This window comes from Pseudophryne corroboree, chromosome 3 (assembly GCF_028390025.1).
Source record: "Pseudophryne corroboree isolate aPseCor3 chromosome 3, aPseCor3.hap2, whole genome shotgun sequence".
NCBI classification, from domain to species: domain Eukaryota; kingdom Metazoa; phylum Chordata; class Amphibia; order Anura; family Myobatrachidae; genus Pseudophryne; species Pseudophryne corroboree.
Genome location: NC_086446.1, coordinates 188,563,640 through 188,573,507, shown reverse-complemented (window position 1 = coordinate 188,573,507; position 9,868 = coordinate 188,563,640). Strand labels below are relative to the sequence as shown.

The window sequence follows — 9,868 nt, the reverse complement described above, 5'->3', positions numbered from 1 at the left end:
GAGGAAATTTCCACACAGATGTGTGCTGAGCGATCTAGCACAGACCGCTCAACACATATCTCTCCCCCGCTCAGCAAACAGCGCGATGTGTGCTGAGCGAGGGGGAACGCTCATTTTACCCAGCGGTGAAGTAAGCGATGTCCCCCCATGTGTACTGGGTCCATGCCACCACTCTAGGGGGAATATAATAGTGTGGCGAGTAAAGCTTGCCACCAAGCCTGAAGCGTAGTGAGCATAGTGAGCCCGCAAGGATCCGACAGTCGGGAATTCATACAGAATCCTGAGACCCCCACAAGCACACCCATTTGTGCTTGTTGATCATCTTACTCCAAAACCACTGACATTAATATGGCGTTGGTCTCCACTTTGAAAATGAGGTGAAGAGCTGCCCACTGAAGAGGTAGCAGTCAATAGAGGTAAAGCTAAAATGGGGGAATGGATGGGGTCTATGTGGGTTTAGAGATAACATGTTGATGCGGGAGGGGTGAATACTATAAATTGGGGTATTACTATGGGGCTTAAAATAAACTAGGCACTTATATGGGGCATACAATAAACTAGGGCACTACTGTGGGGCTTAAAATAAACTAGGCACTTATATGGGGCACACAGTTAGACAGAACACTACTGTAGGGTATACATTTTTGGTATTAAAGGGTGGAATATTATGACTTAGGGGTACTAATGTGTGACATATTTACTTGTACAGTGTACATTTGATCAATATATAATTGTATTTAACAGACGTCAACTATTATTTTATTTGCGGTGGTTACTGGGCTTATTTGCAACAAGGATGAAAACACAACCAGCCCAGGAGCCGGACAAAAGGTAGTTGTTAGGACTTTTACTACTAAAAGTGTTTTTTGGTTATTATAATATGCAGTAATGACTATGATGGAAGAAGATGATGCTGAAATGGGAGGATGTGAAAATTATGAAGATACTTGAGGATGTTAATGCACGCAAATGATAGGCGACAGTAAGCACTGTCTGTGGGCCACACTAGGCATGCTCATTCGGTTCAGCATTGCAAGGAGAGGGACTTTCTAACATTCATGGCCCACTAACTTCTAGTTACGCCCCTGAATTGAAGTCAAGACTCTGTGCAGACCACACCTCAGTAAATCATTTTTTATGGATGTCACTTTGTGCATGAGGGCATTGTCAGGGCCAGATTAAAGTTTGTGGAGGACCCAGGACAACTTACTTGTGGGAGGTCACTACCAATACAACTGTCAGTACATATGCTGCCAATGTTATTAAAAAGTATAATGTGCAAATACTCCCAGCACCACAAATGTGTGAAATACACTGTTATGTTCCCAGTTACACAGAAACATAGAAGTTAACGAGAATCACTTGGCAAATCTAGTCTGCCCATGTACACACACTTACACGCTAGGGTTAATATAATTGGGAGCCAGTTAACCTACCAGTATATTTTTGGACTGTGGGAGGAGACCAGAGTACCCGAAGGAAACCAACGCAAGTATGGGGAGATTATACAAACCCCACACAGTTAAGACCATGGTGGTAATCAAACCCATGACCTCAGTGCTGTGAGGCAGTAATGCTAACCATTAGGAACCCCAGTTCAAGTACAGTATGCCACAGTGTCCCACTCTGGTGATGTAGCTAACTATGGTGGCCATTTGGCGACCGCCCCAGCCACCCTGTGATTAATCCATCACTTAGCATTGTCATGCTGATACGGGAAAGACCCTTACCTAAACTGTTGTAAGTTCTATAAAATGTCACTGCACAACAGTATTGGTATTTCCCATAACTGCAGCTAAAGGGCCCAGGCCAATACAAGAACAACTTCTGCTGACCATTATTCGTCCTTCACCAAAGTTTGCAGTTGGAAATATAAATGTCGGGATGAAGCATTCTCCCGGTATCCTCCAAACAAAATAGTGACATGTGAATCATTACTTTGGAGTATGCATTTCAAATGCTCCAAAGTCCAATAGCATAACAGTCTTTGGAACTGTACATGGTGAGCTGAGGTTTATGTTTGCGGCTGCTTGGTCATGGAAAACTAATCCATGAAGCTACTGATGAACAGCGCAGATGTTGCTTCCGCAGGCAGTTTGGAACTCAGGGGCAGATGTATTAACCTGGAGAAGGTATAAGGAAGTGATAAACCAGTGATATGTGCAAGGTGATAAAGATACCAGCCAATCAGGTCCAATATGTAAATGAACCGTTAGGATCTGATTGGCTTCTGCCTTTATCACCTTGCACATATCACTGGTTTATCACTTCCTTATGCCTTCTCCAGGTTAATACATCTGCCCCTCAGTGGTGAGTGTTCCAGCTAAGGGTAGACAAATTGTACTTGCTTCAGCAGTAAGTGTTACCAGTCTTTGAGCTTGTGCGGCATAACTCACTCCACAAGAAAAGCACTTACTAGGACATAAATTTGACAAACTGACTTGTTGGAAAGGCGGCATCCTATGACAGTACCTTTGCTGAGGTCTTCAGTATGACCCATTCTATCACTTATGTTTGATTATGCATAACTGTATGCTTGATTTTATACAATTGTGTACAATGGCCATGGCTGAAATGTTGAAACAAACCAATTAGGGCACGCCCACATACCTTTGGCCATTTAGTATATGTATATATGCATGTATAATTAATGTTATTATTTTTTATCTATCTATCTGTCTGTCTATCAATCGATATAAACGGCTAAACATGTTCATCAGCTCTAACATTAAAACCACCTGCTGCCAAAACAGGCATGGACTTCACAAGATCTCTGAAGCTCTCCTGTGGTATCTCGCACCAAGACGTTTGCAGAAGATCCTTCAAGTCCTGTAAGTTGCGAGCTGGGGCCTCCATGACTCCGACATGTTTTTCCAGCAAATACTACAGATGCTTGATCGGATTGAGATCTGGGGCCCTGCTGAACGAGGCCACTACCATCAGGAAATACCAGTGCCATGAATGGAGTGTACTTGATCTGTAACAATGTTTAGGTAGGTGACACATGTTAAAGTAACATCCACATAAATGCCAGAACTCAAGATTTCCAAGCAGAATATTGGCCAGATCATCACACTGCCTCTACTGGCTTGTCTTCTTCCCATTGTGCATCCAGCTGCTATCTCTTCTCCAGGTAAACAACACACATGCTCCCAACTTAGACAAGAAAATGTAATTAATCAGATAGGTCACATTCTTCCATTGCTCCATGGTCCAGTTCTTCCGTTCACATTGTATGAGCTTTCGGTGGTGAACAGGATCAGTCTGGTATGCTGCTATGCAGCAAGTTGCAATGTACTCTGTGTTCTGACACCTTTCAATAATATGAAAAAAGGGGAAAGAACAAAGGGGGTAATTCCAAGTTGATCGCAGCAGGAATTTTGTTAGCGGTTGGGCAAAACCATATGCACTGCAGGGGAGGCAGATTTAACATGTGCAGAGAGAGTTAGATTTGGGTGTGGAGTGTTCAATCTGCAATCTAATTTGCAGTGTACAAATAAAGCAGCCAGTATTTACCCTGCACAGAAATAAAAAAAAACCACCCAAATCTAACTCTCTATAATAATAATATAATATAATATAATATAATATAATAGGATTTTGGTACTTACCGGTAAATCCTTTTCTCTTAGTCCGTAGAGGATGCTGGGGACTCCAAAAGGACCATGGAGACGGATCCGCAGGAGCTTGAGCACACTATAAAGACTTAAACTGGGTTTGAACTGGCTCCTCCCTCTATGCCCCTCCTCCAGACCTCAGTTAGAAACTGTGCCCAGGAGAGATGGACATTTCGAGGAAAGAATTTATAAACACGGTGAGTGTCATACCAGCTCACACCACGAACATACCGCAGAACGTGGCATTCAAGGGAAAACCAGCCTACGGCAGGAAAAAGACACAGCCACCTGCTGAAAGAATATGTAACACAACCTGTGTGCCAACACAACCAATAATAAGACACCGCATGCCATTGCCTGAACATCGTCAGCAACAGCCAGACATAGAAGAAACACCACCAAAGTGCAACCAAAACAATAACTGCAGACACAGTACGCACTGGGACGGGCTCCCAGCATCCTCTACGGACTAAGAGAAAAGGATTTACCGGTAAGTACCAAAATCCTATTTTCTCATACGTCCTAGAGGATGCTGGGGACTCCAAAAGGACCATGGGGTCAATACCAAAGCTCCAGAACGGGCGGGAGAGTGCGAACGACTCTGCAGCACCGATTGAGCAAACAAAAGGTCCCCCTCAACCAGGGTATCAAACCTGTAGAGCATAGCAAACACGTTCGACCCCGACCAAGTCTCCACTCAGCAGAGTTGAACCGCCGAGACTCCTCGGGCAGCCGCCCAGGAGGAGCCCATCCTCCCAGTAAAATGGGCCTCCACCGACTTCGGTGACTGCAATCCAGCCGTAGACCGAACATGCCAAATATCATTACAGAACCAACGTGTAACCGACTGCCTAACCCAGTCACCCAAATCATACTGGGAACATATCAGACAAACAGAGACCCTGTTTCTCCAGTCTGAACCAAAATGGCGACTTAAATATTCAAATCCCTGGCTACATCGAGAGAATTTGAATCAAATAATGCCTAAGTAACCACCAGCATCAAAATAGGCCAAATTTCTGCGAAACCCAGAAACCACTCTCGGCAGAACTACTAACCGAGTTCTCAATTCCTGTCTATCCACATGAAAGAACAAACAAGGCTCTTGTGAGACAAAACCACCGCTTCCGACACCCGCCCTGCGGATGTCAAAGCCAAGAGCATGACCACTTTCCAAGCGAGAAATTTTTGTAAAAAATTTATTAGGCCACACTCCCAACTTTAAACTTGCATCCACACTGGTTTGTAAAGTATGGATAAGAACGACCTAGCTGAAAGACTTCCATAGGAGCCTTCCTGGATACATCCAACACATAGTTCCGCCCATTACAGTGGTAAAGCTTAGCCGTTACTTCTTTCTTAGCTTGAAGAATTGAGGAAAGAACTACACTGGGAACACCCTTTCGGCTTAGGATATGGCATTCCACCGCCATGACGTCAGCCGCAGCCGCGGTAAGTCTCGAAACACGCCCTGATCTTGTTGTCACAGATCCTCACGTAGAGAAACAGGGCAGGAATCTTCTTATGAGGAAATCATGAAAACCTGGATAGCAAACCTTTCTTGGCTAGACCGGATCCAAGAGAATCGCCTGTACCTTTGTTCATACCACGTTTATCAACCACGGTGTCACGAGGTTGTCCACTGCTATAGCTTAAGCGTCCCCTGACCCGGAACAATATCCCTGAGGCCTCTTCTTGAGGCTAGACGCCAACATATCCAATTGCGACAATCCTCACAGACTTGTCACGTCTGTGAAAACTTCTCGATGACGACCAAATTTTTCCCGGATGGAGATCACGTCAACAGAGGAAATCCATTTCTCCATCGTTCACCTCCGGAAAGGAAGACTGTTAATATGGCGTTTACCAGACTTTCCACCCAACGGCAAAATTGTGCATCTACTGCCATTGCCGCTTTGCTCCTTGTTCGCCATAGCGGTTTACCTATACCACTGCTGACAAGACGTCCAGTAGAACTAACACGGCAGAACACGAAAAATACGGTTGTCGAACTAACTCTTAATTCAAGAAAGTTTATAGCAGACCAACTTTCCAACTCGACTCTATCCCCTGGAAACACGTCCCTTGCAAGTACTGCTCCTCCTCCTCGGAGACCTGTATGCACGGACACCAGGATCTACACCTAGAACTCAAACCTTCATCCCTCTAGAAGGAGAGAACCGAGCAGACACCACCAGAGCGATGTCCTGGCCGTTAGGATTATATTCACGTGCATGTGCCGGTGAGACCGGGACCACGTTTCCAACTGGTCTCTTGAAAACCACTCTGGCAATAAAGCCTCTCACCAAAAAAGGCCTCTCCGGCCGCAACCAACCGGCTAAGTAACGGAACACCTTGATAAAGTGTCACAGTAAAACCGATCCAACCCTGGATCTTCAGACCTCTTTTCACATGGAAAACACCGAACTTTTACCGGTCATTATCTACTCTGAAAACCACCTCCAACAGCAGTGTCGTTGGAAACAACAGCCAATCCCTGTGTCGAAGAACAGTCAGAGAGAACCAAGGATTTGCACCTTTATACAGGGACCACCGGACAATGTTCTTATCCTGACGCACCACTGTATGGCATCGCGTACTATCTTCCCTTCCAAAGTGGAACGGCAAGAACTATTAGAAAAACAGTACGGGGAAACAACCGTAACTCGAATGTTCCCCTTTGAACTCTATAAATAACCCACAGGTCCTAGTCTATTCCTGGACCAACTGAAACCTAATAAGACTAGAATAGACTAGTGCCCACCGGAGTGGGGACCAGCCCGATAGACTCAGCGACAAATGGTGGATGTGGAGGAAATAGAAAACGACATCCACTACTGCGACCCTAACAAGGCTGCAGAACTCTTACCTTTTCACCTCCCCTGTCTGCACTGAAAAGGAAACACGACGGTATTGAACCGGTAAAGCGACTGCATCCCACAAAAGAATGCGTCACCAACCGTTGCGAAAGAGGCTAACTCACAAAGCTAGACTTACCAGTGGAATCCGCCGAGATTGACTGAACAGAGGCCACACCAAATAGCTGCCTACCTCCCTCCAGCATCTCCCGGAGACATCCTCCGCATTTTTCCGGTCCCACCACCTGCTGTCACGTAGCAGCCTGCTGTAACGTTATAAGGTAGAATAAACATAGGCAAGCCTACCCACACTGGATAGGGTAAATCTATCGGATGCTTAACCGAATACAACACTCCCTCAAGTGCACACAGCGCAAACAAGGTCAAAGCATAGAAATAAAATTTCACTTAGCTGCCTGTGTATGATCCATTGCGACCGGGCTCTGCGTTGACCAGGAGTTGACTGTCATAATTTCCTCTCCGCGTTGTGAAGAGAATAATAATCGGACTCCTCAAGAGGATCGAAACCAACTCGTCCCGGCCAATCTAGAGCTTAATCAACAGAGCGACCAGCACATGATAAGAACACCATTATTTCAGCATTCATGGATATACATCATGTAATACACAATCAAACACATATATCCCAACCCTGCATATATAAACCTATATCTACGTATAAACACATATAGATATAACCTATACGCAAGTGGATTGTCCAGACCTGTCAGGTCCCTAGTGACAGTAATGTGTTGTGAATGTGTATGACCATGTACTGACATGCCCCCGATGTGGATCTACCAGGAACGTTATGGTCGACAGAAACTTAGTAAATGTCGACAGCAAGGAATAGTAAGCGGGCAAAAAATAATTCCAGAACCCGAGAGGTCTGAGGGAAGGAAATCAATACAAGTTTGATAACACTCCCCCCACATATACCAATAAATATATATATATATATATATACATACACAGGTATAAGGCAACAAGAGTCTGATAATTGTGTTAACCAGGAAATACCGTCGATGCCGACAGGGCATCCGCAAACAACTGTATCTCCCCTATCGTGTTTTCTGTTTTAAGCACACAAACATCAATTTCCTAGTACTTAATTTCCCGAATCAAGCACCACCATGCGCCGGCGAAGCCGACAGTTATCCCCTCAGCAGCTTGTGACAAAGCCCTCACACCTGCCGACATATGCCGACTAACTAATAGGGGGTACAAACAGGGAAACATTGAATTTCTGTAATATAAGAGTGATTATGCGTCCATTATCAACCATAAAGCTATATGATCCCCATATAGCTTTAAAACACTGTGCCCCCCCTCCATCTTACTGTCCAGCAAGTCCTGGCGGGGATCTGAAGAAAAATGGCGCTGACTCCTGTATGAAGGCTAAGCTCCGCCCCTTCCCGGCGCGCTTAAGCCCGCTCAAATAAATAAATATATATGTAAATGAGCTGGGGAACCTATATACATATAGGGAGTAAGCCCCTGTTAGTTTAATACGCAGCCCAGGGCGCCCCCCCCCTGCGCCCCGCACCCACAGAAGCCGTTGGTGTGTGGGAGCCACTGAGCGCAGCGCGCACGCTGCGGTACCCCGGCGGCCAAAGACACCCAGTGTCCGGGTACGTTCCCCCGCCCGGGAAAAGTCACTAGATGCTGCCCAGGGCGCTCCCCCCCCAGCGCCCTGCACCCTGCAGGCCGATGGCGTGCGGAAGCAGGGAGCGCAGCGCTACCGCTGCTGCTCCCGCCCGTTCTCGGCGTACTGGCGGGGCGGGCACCGAAGCATGTCCCCCCGCCAGTGAAGTACACAATATACAACTATATATATATATATATATATATGCTGCCCAGGGCGCCCCCCCAGCGCCCTGCACCCTGCAGGCAGATGGTGTGTGTGGGAGCAGGGAGCGCAGCGCTACCGCTGTTGCTCCCCCGTGGCACCCTGGCGGGGTGAACGTACCCGGTCCCCGGGCACCTATGTCCCCCCCGCCAGCTCCTAGACCCTCAGCAACATGCCCCCAGGGCGCTCCCCCCCAGCGCCCTGCACCCTCCAGAGACGTTGGTGTGTGGGAGCCTGGAGCGCAGCACTACCGCTGCTGTTACCTCCGTTACTGAAGTCTTCTGCCGTCACTGAAGTCTTCTTTTCTTCCAATACTTACCCGGCTTCTTTCTTCTGGCTTCTGTGAGGGGATTGACGGCGCGGCTCCGGGAACAAGCAGCTAGGCGCACCAAGCGATCGAACCCTCTGGAGCTAATGGTGTCCAGTAGCCGAGAAGCAGAGCCTTTAAACTAAGAAGAAGTAGGTCCTGCTTCTCTCCCCTCACTCCCACGCTGCAGAGAGCCTGTAGCCAGCAGGTCTGCCTGCAAATAAAAAACCTAACATAAAGTCTTTCAGAGAAACTCAGTAGAGCTCCACTAGTGTGTGACCCATCACTCCTGGGCACAAAGTCTAACAGAGGTCTGGAGGAGGGGCATAGAGGGAGGAGCCAGTTCACACCCAGTTTAAGTCTTTATAGTGTGCCCAAGCTCCTGCGGATCCGTCTATACCCCATGGTCCTTTTGGAGTCCCCAGCATCCTCTAGGACGTATGAGAAATTATTGAAAATTTATATCATATTAAAACTTAGCCTTCAATGCTCAAAATATAAAAATTGTCCCAATCTCGGGATATATACAGTGAAATATAGAGGTTAAAATATATTAATTGACATACAAATAGGTGAGAAAGTTAGAATAACGTGAAAAATAGGATTTTAATACCTACTGGTAAATCCTTTCTCTTAGTCCGTAGAGGATGCTGGGGACTCCGTAAGGACCATGGGGTATAGACGGGATCCGCAGGAGACATGGGCACACTATAAAGACTTTGAATGGGTGTGAACTGGCTCCTCCCTCTATGCCCCTCCTCCAGACCTCAGTTAGAAAACTGTGCCCAGGGAGACGGACATTTCGAGGAAGAATTTATTGTTTAACACGGTGAGTGTCATACCAGCTCACACCTCGAGCATACCGCAGAACGTGGCATTCAATAGAATACCAGCCAACGGCATGAAAAAATACACAGCCATATGCTGAGAGAATATGTAACACAACCTGTGTGTCAACACCACCAATAATAAGATACCGCATGCCATGGCATGAACGTCAGCAACAGCCTGACAGAAAAGAAACACCACAAGAGTGCACCCACAACCAATAACTGCAGACACAGTACGCACTGAGACGGGCGCCCAGCATCCTCTACGGACTAAGAGAAAAGGATTTACCGGTAGGTATTAAAATCCTATTTTCTCATACGTCCTAGAGGATGCTGGGGACTCCATAAGGACCATGGGGTTTATACCAAAGCTCCAGACCGGGCGGGAGAGTACGGACGACTCTGCA

At 46.6% G+C, this 9,868-nt stretch overlaps 1 long non-coding RNA gene across 1 annotated transcript in view; it reads right to left on the bottom strand.

Moving 5' to 3' along the window:
* Positions 1-2,304: 2,304 nt before the first annotated feature.
* The window catches only part of LOC135057578 (uncharacterized), a 42,134-nt gene continuing 34,570 nt past the window's right edge, over positions 2,305-9,868 (bottom strand). Inside the window, exon 3 of the long non-coding RNA XR_010244216.1 lies at positions 2,305-3,313. This is a non-coding gene — a long non-coding RNA (uncharacterized LOC135057578). The remainder of the gene's footprint in view (positions 3,314-9,868) is intronic.